The sequence below is a fragment of the Scleropages formosus genome, chromosome 8 (genome assembly GCF_900964775.1).
Source record: "Scleropages formosus chromosome 8, fSclFor1.1, whole genome shotgun sequence".
Taxonomy (NCBI): Eukaryota; Metazoa; Chordata; class Actinopteri; order Osteoglossiformes; family Osteoglossidae; genus Scleropages; species Scleropages formosus.
Window position 1 is genome coordinate 625,369 of NC_041813.1, and position 15,662 is coordinate 641,030.

The following is a 15,662-nucleotide window of genomic DNA, read 5'->3' on the forward strand; positions in this document are numbered from 1 at the left end:
ACATATTTTAAGATGTGAAATATTGATCTTGGTTTGTTTATATTTTCTGATATTGTCTGTTTATTTATTACAATGATTTTTAAATTTCCTCAGGACTACATTTCTTCCACAAACTCTGAAGTCTATCCTCAGTAAATTATTAAAAATTGACCATTTCCAGAATTTTCACGTTCCTTTCTTCTTTTCTCTTTAATAGGGTTTTCTTTGCAATGTTTGCATCTTAGAATAATGCAGCTTTCCACACCGAAATGGTTAGTGCTGTATTCTTTGTATTTAATTTTTTTTTTTTCTGTGTATCTCTTTGTAATGCACTGTTCTTACAGGTTCGAGTAGTCAGAGTTATGTCATATAGAAAATTTACTTTCCAGAATCTCATATTTATTTACTTTTTTCATAAGGGACGAAGCTGCAGGACACACGGGACACATAAAAAAGGTACGGATGGCATGAATCTACGTCAGCAGACTCCCTCCCCGTCACTACTGCTTGGCTTATTCCTTCCGGGGCAATGCACATGCATTGGACTGAGTTTGGGTCGTTAGTTTCTGTTGTTCAAAGACTGCAAAGTGGAAGGAAAATAGTATGGTAAGAAAATAGATGGTATTGTATGTCCTAAAAGAATGGAATTGTCATGCAAGGTTCCTTTATTAACTGAATTGCTGCCTGAGAAATTGAGAACGGTTTGTCGCTTGGGATGCTTTTAAAAAGGTGCCCAGTGCTACACAAAAATCAATAGCTCTTACCAGTTGCTGTCATTGCGCCACTTTTATTGTTCTCTGCCGTCACACCCATATCTGTACTTTTGCTGAATTATCCATCTGCAGCGTTATCTTCTGAATTTCGGGCGACGATGCAAGTCAGGGAAGTGCATCGAAGTCTAATAGCTGCGTGTTTGGAACTGTGATTGTGTTGCGGGTTTTTATTTTTCAGCTGAGGACATAGAAAATCCAGTAGCATGTTAATTACAGAGAGCAGATGGGAAAAGGCTCTTTACTGCAAAAGCAATTAATTTGTAAGGAAGGTGCTGACATGAGCTAAGCTCACCTTCCAGCGTGAATGCATATGAGCTGGCACGGAAGCGTTAGTCTCACATCAGACATGGCGAAAAAATATATCTCGACCGCTGAATTAACAAACCCTCCTTGTTTAAATGGAACTGTGGAAAAGTCGTATTAGTGATGGTGTCAGCAGCCTGTGATTTCCAGCATTACAAAAATGTTTTATTGTATAACAACCAGCGAGGGAACGGAACTCCGGCACATTAGAACAAATGTACCGTTATGATGGCGTACCACAGTAAGACACCCAGGCGGCAGAGCAGCAGGTGTACGGAGGCCTGCCTCGGAACAGCACGTTTCAGCCACGGTCCGAGGCAGGACGTCCGTAAGGCGCAGCGCCAAAGAAATTTGCCAATGTGGGTCGGTGAGTCTTTTTCAAGCTTCGGAGTACATTGCTCAGCAGTAAACGCAAACACGCTTATATAAATTGTCTGCGAGCAAACGGAATAACGGGCTCCCGGCCGAAAGCTACCCACGACACGCGCTTCCGACTTCGCTTCGCCTCACCTCGCCGCTGCAAATGATGTATTTCAAAGCACCCCGACCCTAAACCTGTGGGTCACGAGCCATTTTCGAAGACGGTCGTCGTTGTGTCGAAGGAGCCTCAAGATGGAACAACTGGAAGAATTTCCGTGACAGTAACGCCGAGCTCCCAGACACAGGGCTGTTTGTTCGTGTGGGGGTGGCACAGCATGGGGTGAAGGTGGGGGAAAGGGGGAGGGTACACTTAAAGATGTCATGCTCACAAAAATATTCACTGTTTTGCCTCCCATTATCGGAACACTGATGACATTGTTATAGCTGTAGTGTTGGACTCGATGAAATATTAATTTGCTTTTGACGATGGTGTGAAGTATTTTGAGTGTGTGTGTGTGTGTGTGTGTCTGCTATTGTATGTAAAGTGCATTACTTTGCTGATGTGATTAAGTACTTCAGCACAGTGATACGGTACAGATGACCACGTTGTCCGGGAGCACGGTGAGACGGAGGTGGAGGAGCAACAGCACATCGGAGAAAGTTAAAAGGTAATCGACCCAGTGCAAGCAGTGTAAGTCACCGCGGTGAATAAGGTGCGTGGGCTGATAACACTACATAGAGTTCATTGGAAGAAGAATGAAGTCTTTGGGGAAAAGCATCTGCTAAATAAATAAATGTACACGTAAATCTAAATGTATATAATCAGTTTCGAAGCGCACTTTCCTGTTCTCCTCCTGCCTGCTCTTCCGCGGAAAAGAGATTGAGTAGCTCAGTGGGTTATCTGGTGAGACAAAGGTAAGATAAAATAAAACCGAAATACAATAAAAACTGAAACTGCCTCTCCCACACAATGTGTGTACAACAGTTAGGAGTCGAAGATCAGTGGTTAAAAAGAAACCATGTTTAAAGAAAGTAAACACCATAGACTACGTTGTGTGGAATGGGGGGAAAAAAATCAAAGTCCAGTTAATGTGATGAAAAGTCCCTGCTAACCAAAAATAAACAAATATAAATATCTGCAACAAGCAAATTGGAAATGTTGAGTGTTTTTTAGAACACACTTTCACGACAATATATTTTCAACAGTACGTAACATACAGCAGCACAGTGTTTGCGTGTGAAGTAGGACGACTGTTAGGAGGGGACTCAACGGCAACGTAACAAAAAGCTGCGTTTCGTTACCGCCACTATTTGTATCCTTCTTTTGTATCCATCGCATCGCGTACCCAGCGTCACATACAATCCGCTTTCGTGATGTTACTGCATAAATCCCTCCTTTGTTTTCAGGAATCATACCTGTTCATCGAAACATTTCTAATAGGAAGTAATGCTTGAGATGGATCGAAATGCAGCAAACGGCTTATACGCAGAACGAGAGTGGCCCGTGTTCACTTTTGACTTTGTTTGGTAAATTGCGGAGGGGTTCTTTAAATCTTTAGTTCAATATAGCAGAGAGATGTGAAGATGGTTGCAATGAAAAATACATTTTGAGCTGACATTCTCAGAGGAGCTAGATGAATAAATACTGGAGGCAGGAGGGGTTATGTGCATCCCGGAAGGAGGGGGGGGCGCATCATAAAATCGTGGAGTACAAATTCACGCTTTAATGATCCGTGCAGCAACACCCTTTGGCAACATTACACAGTCGCTGCGACTGCCCCACTGCAGGGAATGTGGAGCGGCCACAAGCACAGATTCGTCAGCTCTGTCGTAGGTAATTAATATAATCCACACAAACATACAAACAAATACGCCCAGGCAGCATCCCAACGTGAACATGCCACGCTCGTCTTTCCGTATATCATCCCCTGCAGTCCACGGAAATTCTTAAACATGAGCAGAAGTATGTGGAAAAGCCTTTTTATTATCGCTGGAAAAAAGCTACTGCATATCTTGTGATGTTATTCTGGGTGATTAAACAGTTTGGCATCTTTATAAGGAAAATAAAGAAAGCAAACCTCGTGCAGAAGCAAGAGCGAAAACATGTCTGTCCCTAAATTACCATGGGAGTCTCCCAATGGACTCATTCCAGCAGATCCATCTGGTCCTCCCTGCATTTCTGTCTGCTCCCAGTTCCTTGCAGCAGCACCGATCTTGTACGTGCTGTGAAATCCTTGTGCTGGACCCTCATTTCCAAGCCATTACAGCCCTTCACTCTGCAGGCAGCTGTGGTCAGAGAGGAGGAGTACAGGAACACGATCGACCAAGGACTGGCCTCAGGACGCAGATGCCAGAACCCGTGTCCACCTCTGCCATAGCCTGACCTCTGCTGATAGTATGGACGTCAGTGCAGCTGAAAAACGGAAAGATAGACACAACTAGAGGAAACAAGTTGTAAATCATAACTAATCATAAATAATGCTCAATTACTGCATAACTGCTGCTGAGATGAAAGCAGATTTTCAGACGGTTCTCCAGCCTATAAAACAGACATTTTTGCAGTCCTCTGGCTATTTTTTTTTTTTTCTTTTTTTTAAAAAAAAAAAAAAAAAGGAGATTCAGATCTACAGACTGGAAGATTTAGTGGAAAAGGCATATTGATGCTCAAATGATGAATGTCAGGTGTTTGGCAGAAACCTACTTTTAAAAAGTAGGAATAACAATTAGGTTTCATCATGTTTTTAGAGAAGTATAAAAGACATGACGCTGGAATTATACATACATATATGCATATTGGAGGGGGTGCGGTGGCGCAGTGGGTTGGACCACAGTCCTGCTCTCCAGTGGGTCTGGGGTTCAAGTCCCGCTTGGGGTGCCTTGCGACGGACTGGCGTCCCGTCCTGGGTGTGTCCCCTCCCCCTCCGGCCTTACGCCCTGTGTTGCCGGGTAGGCTCCGGTTCCCCCGTGACCCCGTATGGGACAAGCGGTTCTGAAAATGTGTGTGTGTGTGTGTGTATATGCATATTGGCGACTACTGGATAACCACACATGTGAATTCATTGCACTTCTACGACTATACAATGAATATATCAAAATAATCTAACCAATTCAATAGAATAACATAAACTGTCATAATTTTCTTACATCTCAAAGTTAATCAATGTACAAAATGTATCAACATCAAAAGTACATGAGACTCAATGTAGAAAGACCCTGCCTAAGGGTTACCATAAACAAGGTGTTGAGAGTAAAATCATAAAGGGACTGAATAGAAACGCTAAGAATAAAGATTCACGTTTTTCCTAAAGCAAGAGCCATTTTTTTGTCACACCATTCTGTGGAACAAACCAAACCTATTTTAGGATTAACAAGAAGCTGCGTTTATTCAAGACTGTGTGTTGTGTTTTTGCCTGTTGAGGGTGCTTGTTTGCAGGATGAGCCGCTGGCACAAGCTGGATGGGCTGTGTGATAATCTTCTGTCATGTCGCTGCCAGGGGCGCTACCACAGGATGTTGGGAAACATTTCCGGCCATGGAGTACCATGGAAGAGAACACAAAACACCAGCTTTTACCGCAAGACTGCTTCTCCCCAAAGATTCACACATCTCATTCAATTTGAATCTCCTGCTTCCTTCCTGCATGTTGTTTTTTTTTTTTTTTCCTTTTATTTCTTTTGGCTTTAATTTTCACCGTTTCCAAAATTACCAAACACACTGAAGCTCTGCGTGAGTGCATTGGCATCCTTACTTGTACCTCGTGTAGGAAGTTTAACTAGTTTGACTTGTTTCCGGTACACGTCTGTTTAAATCGAAGCCAAGCCCTTGGGGAAATTTCAGCCGTGTTCCAGCCACTCCTGCAGATGCTATGTGACCAACGTCAGATGTGCTCAGCAGCAAGCAACTATGGGTGGAAATGTCCATCTTCATCTGAAGGAACACACAGCAAGGGGATGGTGTGCAGAAAGGTCGAAGGGACAAGGGCCGTTCTTGGTTCCTGGCCTTCTATCTTCTATCTTCTATCTTCTATCTTCTAACTCTGAATCTACACCAGAGAGTCTGTGCTGGTTTCAAGCCTCTTGACCATGCAGTGGCAGCCAGCAGCACATGCTTCAGTGCATTTCTCTTTGTTTGAGTGGAAGACTTCCTTTCTTCTTAGTGGAGAATAAATTAGATTGACACTGATAAGAACCGGCAAATCTCAGAGATGGTGGGTTTTCATCAAGGGCTTTAATCTCTTTACTTCATCACAAGTTTTCCCATTCAGGGCTTTTAATGTGCAACAATAGAATACAAATAATGTGCATTTAATAGTACTGCACGTTGCAATCAAATCTAAGTGTGATGATCTGACATAAATTCTATGGTCCTTTGTACCATCAGTCTTCCAAACAAATGAAACACACTGGTTGGGAGTATTGTTCTCTCTAAGCACAAAACAAGTGTAGCAACACTCCCTTATCATTAATTACACACAAGCAAACTCCAGTGCATTTAACGTGTGTGTGTGTGTGTGTGTGTGTGTGTGTGTGTTTTCCCTGTGTGATTAGCTGATTCCAATGAATTATGGTCCTTATAACTGATCCAGTCCAAACTGTCATTTTGGGTGTACCATAACTCAACCATTTCATGTAATACGGTGTACAAATGAAAACTTGGCTTAAAAGGAACTGGCAAATATGACTTCAGCACACTTGTCTAGACATAATGTAGTGCTTGACATCACACCATTTCTTGGCAAGAAAAGAGAAAGAAGTTCCAAGAAAAGAATTATTATTAACTCCTGTTACACTTACTTACTCCAAACTCCTGTCTTCTGACCTCTTCCAGTTCACCTACTTTTACCCATTCATAACTACAGCCCATTAAAAAAAACAGAATGAAAATGCGGAACAACCTGTACAAAAAATGTGACTAATTTGCATTCTTTAAGATTAGAAACACAACAGAAATTTGAAGAAGAACTACATGACATAGTCATTTTTGTTAGACGTGGAAAGATAGAAAGAGGGAAGTTAAAAGATTCGTGACCCGTGAAGACAAGTAGCATGTATTGGGAGAGTGATGTATTGGAAGACTGACGTACTGGAAGATTGATGTATTGGAAGACTGACACATCGGAAGACTGACGTACTGGAAAACTGAGGTACTGGAAGACTGACGTGCTGGAAAACTGAGGTACTGGAAGACTGACATACTGGAAAACTGACGTACTGGAAAACTGATGTACTGGAAGACTGACGTATTGGAAGACTGACGTGCTGGAAGACTGATGTATTGGAAGACTGACATACTGGAAAACTGACGTACTGGAAAACTGATGTACTGGAAGACTGACGTATTGGAAGACTGACGTACTGGAAGATTGATGTATTGGAAGACTGACACATCGGAAGACTGATGTACTGGAAGACTGATGTACTGGAAGACTGACGTACTGGAAAACTGAGGTACTGGAAGACTGACGTGCTGGAAAACTGACATACTGGAAAACTGACATACTGGAAAACTGATGTACTGGAAGACTGACGTATTGGAAGACTGACGTGCTGGAAGACTGACGTATTGGAAGACTGATGTATTGGAAGACTGACATACCAAAAAACTGATGTACTGGAAGACTGACGTGCTGGAAGACTGACATATTGGAAGACTGACATGCCGGAAAACTGACGTGCTGGAAGACTGACGTGCTGGAAGACTGACGTATTGGAAGACTGATGTGTTGGAAGATTGCTGTGCACCTCATTTTCAGTGAATGTAAAAACTAGAAAAAAAACTACATCCAAGCTCCAGTGTGAAACATTTTTTGCCAGTTTTGTTCAAGAGAGGGATACATTTTTCTGTCGTTATGTGTGTCCACTCATTGTTTAGGAAGGCAGGAGTGACGCAGTGTGAAAGGGTATACAGTCCTTAGCAATCATCCCATGATGCCGCAGTTTTTCTTTGCTCGGAGGGCCGTGTTACGGGATGACAGCGTTCCGGTCCGCAGAACATGCTGTCAGCGGGTGGTCTGAGGAGCAAGAGGATGAAAAAAAACATTTCCCATGCCTTCGAGGGTCAAAGCACTCGTTTTAACAAAAGAATTTGTAGGAGCAACAATGGTCGTACCAATTCTCTGAAATTCCTTGTCATTCAATCATGAGAGATGCTTGAAGTCTCAGACGTTTTCTCACTTTGTACTGCCAAATAGCCTGGTCATTACTTGTTCGTACAATTTGCACTTTTAACCACTTCATGCATGACATGTAACGAAATTGATTTGAAATGTGCTTGTCACCGAGAACCATTTGTGTGTATCTTTCCCCAGTACAACACAGCAACGCCGTATTGCAGCTGGTAGCACCGGGATCTCAGGGCTCCTGAGCTTTGGCTTTCGATGCTGGTTTGAATCTGCCTCCAAAGGCATGTCTCAACTGAACTGACGGCTCTACATTGCCAGTACTGTGACTTTGTTTCTGACTCTACACTATTGATTATATGGATGGGCAGATACTTAGTGACAGGTTATTGCAGCGTATGTAGGACTGCGGGTAACCTTGGACAGAGGTGTTTGTGAAATGCAAATTAATAATAATACAAGGATGCTTCCCCTTGATAGCTTTTATAATTTTGTAAGAGTGAAAGAGATTCATTTGCACATTAATATCTTGATTTGAAGAGAAAATATTATGGTAACAAATGCAAAAAGGCATTTCCTGCCTATTACAAAAAATTTAAATGTATTCACTAGGCTTCCCCTGCAATATATTTCATGGACGTCATTTCTGAGGATCTTGGTTTGTATTTACTCCAGATTGAAGGCTGTCTCATATTTTTTGTAGAGGATCAAAGTCACTTTTAATGGACTTTGGGCAAATCCAAGATCAATCCATTGGTAACCATACTATGTTTCGCTGAGAAAGATTTAAATAGCTACATCTCTCTGACCTTTGGAAAATGGTAAGACATATCTCATTAAGGTTTTCTAACACACTGACATTTGCTTTACTTTCATCCTCTAAATTAGTACAAAATATTTAGATTTGTTTAACCCAATACTTTTATGTGAAACCCATCCATCCTAAGAGCTCCATTATTGCAAGTGCAAGTTTCATATAAATAAGACATGTTGTTATTTCTGTTTTCTATTTATGCCACAGTTAGATCTGGACTAAAGAAAGGTTGAAGGAAGAATGTGTGTTGAATACATCCAACCTAAGTCAGCCAAGAATAACCTGAGTTTGAACAGGACTTTCAAACATAGCGCAAACTGAGCATTAGGAGAGCAAGAAATCAGAGTTTTTCTCATTTCATCTTTGTTAAATAGCTGCTATTTGGGGGGCTGTTGCTAGAGAATTTGTAATTCTTTATTAAAGTATAGAAAGCGCATGAATCATCGCTCCTAAAATGATACCCATCTACATTTAGAGTTATAACAGTCTTTCTAACTAGTGCTCATTCTGAAGGTATCACTGCATTACAAAAACTTTTATTTCCAAGCAAAGATCAGCTTTTTGGAATAATGAAAATGTACATTTTCTCAAGTGTATTTCCTCTGCTACAAGTCTGTGTTGTTGCTTACATAACAGCAAGAACATAGTTACTTCCACATACACAAGAATTGGGGTCAGAGAAGTTCTGCAACATTAAGCAGAACACAAGGGAATACGTATGAGCTGTAAAAGCACTGTATATAAGACATTTTGAAAAAATCTAAGGCATTCTAAGGAAAGATTTTGTATTATATCAGAACTGTAGCGATTAGTGCATATTCACAAATCTCTTTTACTATTAAAACAACCTCTTTTAAGAAGCCCTTGCAACAGCAGCCAAAACAAATATAAAGTACGTTGATAAAGTTTATAATTTGTAGTGTTGGCATATAAGGCAGACAAGATATTGCATCATGGGAAACATAATTAACATGGCAAAACTGCCAGAAGATTAGACAAAATCTATACAGTCCAGTATGATTCCATTCAAATAAAGCATGAGATGAGTTAGAATGTCTCGTATTTTATAGAAATGATGGTTTGACACTGATGGTAAATGAAAAATAGCAGAATGAGATGGTCTTTTCATCCTCTGCTAGATATGATCTGTTAGCACATATTCTCAGACGTATTTTCCATACAACAAAAAATAAAAAGGGTTTTGCATGAAGCTTAACAAGGAATTAGAAGCAGCATCTCCTCCCTGTTGACCCTCAACACTGGAGCCAAACAGGGCTGTGTTCTCAGCCCTGTCCTGTACTCCTTGTACATCTACGACTGTGTGGCCACGCACAGCTCCAATGTCATCATCAAATTTGCGGAAGACACAACGCTGGTAGGTCTGATCACCGACAACGATGAGACGGCCTACAGAGAAAAGGTGCACACTCTGACGCACTGGTGCCCGGAAAGCAACCTCTCGCTCAACATCAAAAAGACCAAGGAGCTTGTAGTGGGCTTTAGGAGACAGGACAGGGAGCTCATCTGCATCACCATCGATGGGTCGCCAGTGGAGCGGGTCAACAGCTTCCAGTTCCTCAGGTTCCATATCACTGAGGACCTCACATGGTCCACTCACACTGAGGCAGTGCCGAAGAACCTCTTCCTCCGTGGACGGTATGAGCTCCAACACCCTCGAATCATTGTACACCTGCAATCATGGAGACCATCCTGACTGGCTGCATCAGAGCCTGTGATGGGAACAGCACCGCCCTCAACCTCAGAGCTCTGCAGAGAGTGGTGTGGACGGCCCAGCACACCGTTGGAAGTGAGCTTCCCCCCCTCCAGGACATCTACACCAGGCAGTGTGTGAGGAAAGCAAGAAGGATCACCGGAGACTGCAGCCACCCCAGCCATGGACTGCTCTCACTGCTACCATCACCATCGCCAGCAGGCTGCGGGACAGCATCTTCTCACAGACCATCAGATTGTTGAACCTTAACTAATAACGCCACTACACACGCAGGACTACCTCCCGTGTGCTGCACTTTATCATGAACAATGGACTCTGACCGATAGACAGACTGGTATCGGACTCTGACTGATAGTGCTGCTCAGCGCAGGTATACATTATACACCATATAATCACCATAATTCTGTACTCCTCACATTCCGTTTGCACTACTGCGTACCGCGCTTCTCACCTGCACACTATGCATTACCACTACGTATGTGTATATGTTTACTGTGTATTATGTAGTCCTTGCGCACTGTGTGTTGTATAATGTGTATTGCATATTACGTGTGTGTTGCGTATTATCTGTACATTGATTCCTACATGTATATTGTGTTTCCTGTATTATGTGAGTACTGTATATACTGTGCAGGTGTTTATTGTGTATATTGTCCATATTTGTGGTCTGTATACTTGCAACTTATGCTGCACAGCACCAAACATTTTCACCACCTCTACACTTGTGACAATAAATTGAACTGGTTTGATTTTGATTTGAGAATTGTCACACTATGAATATGAAAGTCTTCCACTACGTTCATTCATGTAGTTGATGCCTCTATATAGAGCATGACTTTGCGAAGAAGATGGCTGTATTTTTTGTGAGGGTGCATGCCAGAGGCATGCCAAACGTCTCATCCGTTTCCAAAGTGCCAGGCCTAGGAGCCACTCATGGACACTGCCAGTTTGGCAGCATGCTCTGAAGAGATTACTCCCAGTTACTCCAAGGGCTGATGGGATTGTAGGCCTAAACTCTTCACATTTGCAGCTTTCAGCTTTGGTTCCTACCATCTTACTACAGAAGCATGCTTTGCGATGAAAGTCAGGGCAGCGTGCTGCGCTGCCTGATCTCCGCAGTCGAATCACCGAAAGCGGTAACAGCCCGGTGTAGCGCTCGTGTACACGCAACTCGTCCGCTAAACGCAAGCTGCCATGACCAGTGCGCACACAACCAGCCCTTTCTCCCCGGTCGCTACAGAATACCACGTCTCGTCAAATATATCCGGATTCAATTTAATGCAACAAATGAGGGAAAAAAATAGATAATGCGATAAAATGTTGGCTGGGATGAGGTCTTCAGGTCATTCTGCTGAGTTTTGATGGAGTAACAGGTACGGCACTTGAAACTGCATAACAGTAAAAGCCCAAAGTTTGCCATGAGGCACCAGTATCTTTGCAGCATCACACAAGAGAGGAGAGGGAGAGTAAACCCCTGCAATGATTAAGCACGCGGACTGAAAGATGGGGAAGGTAAGCCGATTACTTCGCAGGGGCCAGTTCTCTGGGGCACAGCGAAGAGCACCGAATAAACCACAGTCAGTGACAAGAGAATTAAATTGTGTTTGTGACCTCCTACCAAAAGCATCAAGTCCTTACTAGCACACAAACGGAACACTTTTCAATTTAAGTAGCCCTCCCTCCAAGCCACTTTACACTATTGCTTCAATGGAGACACTAAAAAAATATTGAAAATATGTTTCTGTTTCCTTCTCTCTCCATTCCTTGAGTCGGGGGAATGAACTATTATTTACTTTTATTTAACCGGCATCTTATCCCAATGCCATTTATATAGCTGCGTGTCCTTACTGGAGTAATTCAGGGTAAATAGCTTGCTCGAGGGTACTAGAGCAAGAGGGGCTACCTTTACATTTCACAGCGATGCTGCTCTGCCTGCTGCCCCACAACCGAAGGTGCACGGCTACCGTCTGTCCCACTTTCAGATGCGCTCAGCACGTGCCGCGAGTACGTCCATAGTGAAAACTCCTCATTTTTGTACACATTTTTCCTTATTGCAAACTTTCAGTCAGCTTTCAGCCACACCCTGTAGAAGAAAGAAAGGGTGCTGTCACTCAGCGCTGGCAGAGAACAAAGCTGATGAGGGGAAGACGGATTCGTAGGAACCCGATGGCTGTGAAGTTGCGACAGGCAAAAAGGTCTTTTTTGAAGGAGCAACTCGCACGCTAATTGTAGCGTCCACGGCCGATTCCATTTCTGTAAAGGTCCGCAGCAAATCAGCCGCTTCCACTCATTCACCCAGTTTGTTTCGTTGCGCACGTACTTGTGCTCTCCGGCTGCTCCGACTTAGCGACTCCGCCAAGTAGTCTCTGCTCATGTGGTTTTACCGCATTGCCCGTGCGAAGTGCTCTCAGCAAATGAGACATCGAAATAGTGTCGTTCGTATTAGAGGCCTTCTTTCGCTCTAAAGTTGAGGGGTTACATATTTGTGTTTTTGAATTTTTTACTTTTTCGCCATCTCTGGAAAAGTGTGACATTAACAGAAAAAATAAACAGCATAAAAGATTGATATTTTGACCTGAAAAGCAAAACCAGTCTAAATTTTTCAACATTTCAGCAGAAAAAGGAAGGAAAAAAAAAAAAAAGATTCCTTTTATCTCTGTATTCTCTGAGTTATTTTTGAAGAGCATTTTACTATTTAAATTTTTACATTTCAGTATGTCATTGGCTGTGGTTTATTCTCTGCCCACCATTTTCATCCATGTAATGAGATATATATAAAAAGCAGTGTGCCTAAATTATGCAGCTACTTGACCATTTTTATGTAATGTTACAGTGATGACAGACGGTGCAGACGATATATTGTTAATATAAAAAATGTCATTTTTAATACTTTGGTGTGTTCCCTTGGTTTTGGAGATTTTGTCCAGGGTCCCTGAAATTGAGGGGAAGAATATAGTAATAATGAGGATATAAAGTGATTGGCGTCGTTCCGTTGAAATCAGATTGAGCAACGGTTCTCGCTGCTTTCCCAGGAAGTCCCTGAACTGAGAGTTAAAAAGTATGCATTGACCACCACTGCATGCATAAGCTTCTGCGTTCAATCTGAAAAGTAAAGTAAAAATAAATAAATAAATAAACTAAAAAAGATGGGCACAGGCTGTCATTTCGGACTGCTGTGTGACTTTCATTTGTTTTTGCTTCACTGAATGTTAATTCGATCTATCAAATACTCCAGTTATTGTTACCTGATGCGCTCTGACCAAAATAGGCATTTTTAATCATTTAATCAATGCAATTTATACATTTGCTGCTGGGCTAAGAAGATAGAGGTCAAAACACGTTTGTCAGAATGATCAAGTGCAGTTACTGAATGACATGGGAATATCTGTGACATTTTCAGCTCAACTTTTGTCCGTGATGAGATGCACCTTAGGGGGGCGCCGTGGCGCAGTGGGTTGGACCGGGTCCTGCTCTCCGGTGGGTCTGCGGTTCAATTCCCGCTTGGGGTGCCTTGCGACGGACTGGCGTCCCGTCCTGGGTGTGTCCCCTTCCCCCTCCGGCCTTACGCCCTGTGTTGCCGGGTAGGCTCCGGTTCCCCGCAACCCCGTATGGGACAAGCGGTTCCGAAAATGTGTGTGTGTGTGTGTGCGTGAGATGCGCCTTCCGAGTGAAAAGGCCACGTCTGTTAAATGCCGTACACTTCTTGAAATCAATTTCAGTGACATAACAGTGCATCTGGATTTAAAAATATGTTCATGTAGTCCTGACAGAGGTAGAGCAGGTCATCACAATCACCTCCTTACAAGACTGAGAAGAATAGGTCTGCTTACCAGATGATTGTGCTCACAGAAGAGATGCACACCTCTGGAGGAGTGGATAACAGTTTTAAATGCATGCACTGTGCTGCATGGTACTTTACCACAATGCTGTAGCAGACCTTATCAGTGCACAGAGTCTCAAGGGGCACTTCTTATGACAGAGCCTCCAGCAAAATTTTGATAAACAGTATATCCACTCAAAGACAGTATCTATCTTTCTGTTTGCCAGAGCCTGGAGGATTTCACTAATATTGTGCCGTGTCTTTGGCTCGTGTGACAGGTCTAGCAGCACCTCCTGGGAAATATTGCCAGCCTGTGCTGGGATGCATAACTGTCTCTTTTGATGAATGACTTATTACTGTGCCAGTACTCCTTGTTTTTTAGTTTTCTTTTGTTCGCTCATTTCTTTCTTTGCTCTTTGTCCTTCTCGTGCCTTGATAGTATGACTGCAGCTATGACCATCCATGTGAGGTTGGGATTCACTGGATAGGCCAAAGAAGCCTATGCGCAGATATACTGAGGAAATGATAGTCAGTGAGTTCCAGAAAACACCGTAAAAGATCCTCACGGTAATATAGAGTATTTTCCAGGTAAAACCCCTCCACAAAGCCTCTGAGATCTCCAGTCTCAGTGTTTGGTAACTGAATGGCTGAGACACAGTACAGAAAGTCCCTCATGCTGGATGTGATGTTCACACGCCAAAGTCTGGAAGAAGGCTGACATCTCTCTCATAATAGAGAGAAGGCTTTTAATAAGCAAAGATCTTCTTATTAAAAGCACTGCAAGTATATATTAGACGTTAATTGTGTAACACGCTTCAGCCTGCAGATATGAATTGCAACCTAAGATCACAGAGACAAATGCCACTAATGTGCTATGATTGTAATTTATTCTTGTGGTACCTTCTGAGACAGCATAATAAAGGAGCTAATTAAGCTTCTACTTGCTTTATTCTCTCACAGAAGCTAAATTATGGTGCAAATGAAGATGAAACAGGAGTGAGTTCAGTTGCTTGGGAGAATCCAGTGTAAACAGAGAAAACATCCTGAAGGCAGACAAGAGGACACCCCATGTTACAGCTCATTTATACATGTGACAAGCAATGAGGCCCAACTTATTTCACAAATAATAGGTGGGTCTCTGCCTTAGTGCATTACTCGTTTGCCGAATAATTCCGTCCTTATGTCACATGTCTTCTCTGCAGGTCTGCTTACTGTTTTCCTCTATAGAGTGTTACACGTTTGTGTCATATTTAGATATTTTTAAATTTCTATATTGTTGTATTTCCATACATTGAATATGCTTTAATACAATGCATGTGTGAATCTCAACACACACAGAGAACGCTTTTTGTGCCAATTAATTTGATTCTTAACACCTCTGGCATTCCTTAATGATACAATTCATCATTCTTGTTCGGCCGCCACGTACTGCTCTTAAGTAGATATCCTAACAGCACACTTTTTGTTGGGGTTCATCAAGGCTAATGACCCTTGTTAGAGCCGTCCTCATTAGCATGGCTGTTTACAAGAAGTTCCTCTTCTCCCCACCAGTCGTCCCAGAGAGATACTCTATGTGATTAAGCCTTTTGATGCTATTACAAGCATCTTCTCAAAGAGTCTTTTCACTCTATAATCTGCACTCTACCCAAATCACTGAGGCCATAAAGCATGTACTAATAATACTTTGCTCTGCTTTGCAGCAAAGTCTTCAAAAAAAAAGAAACTCCCATCCTCATATGATGTGGCATGACATTCTGTGTTACT

At 42.4% G+C, this 15,662-nt stretch overlaps 1 long non-coding RNA gene across 1 annotated transcript; it reads right to left on the reverse strand.

Annotated features, from left to right (window-relative positions):
• Positions 1-263: 263 nt before the first annotated feature.
• Positions 264-1,715, reverse strand: LOC108925814 (uncharacterized). Its single transcript, XR_001965433.2, has 3 exons — positions 1,566-1,715; positions 744-930; positions 264-559 (listed from the first exon to the last, which is right to left on the reverse strand). It is a non-coding gene; the product is annotated as an uncharacterized LOC108925814 (long non-coding RNA).
• Positions 1,716-15,662: the final 13,947 nt, after the last annotated feature.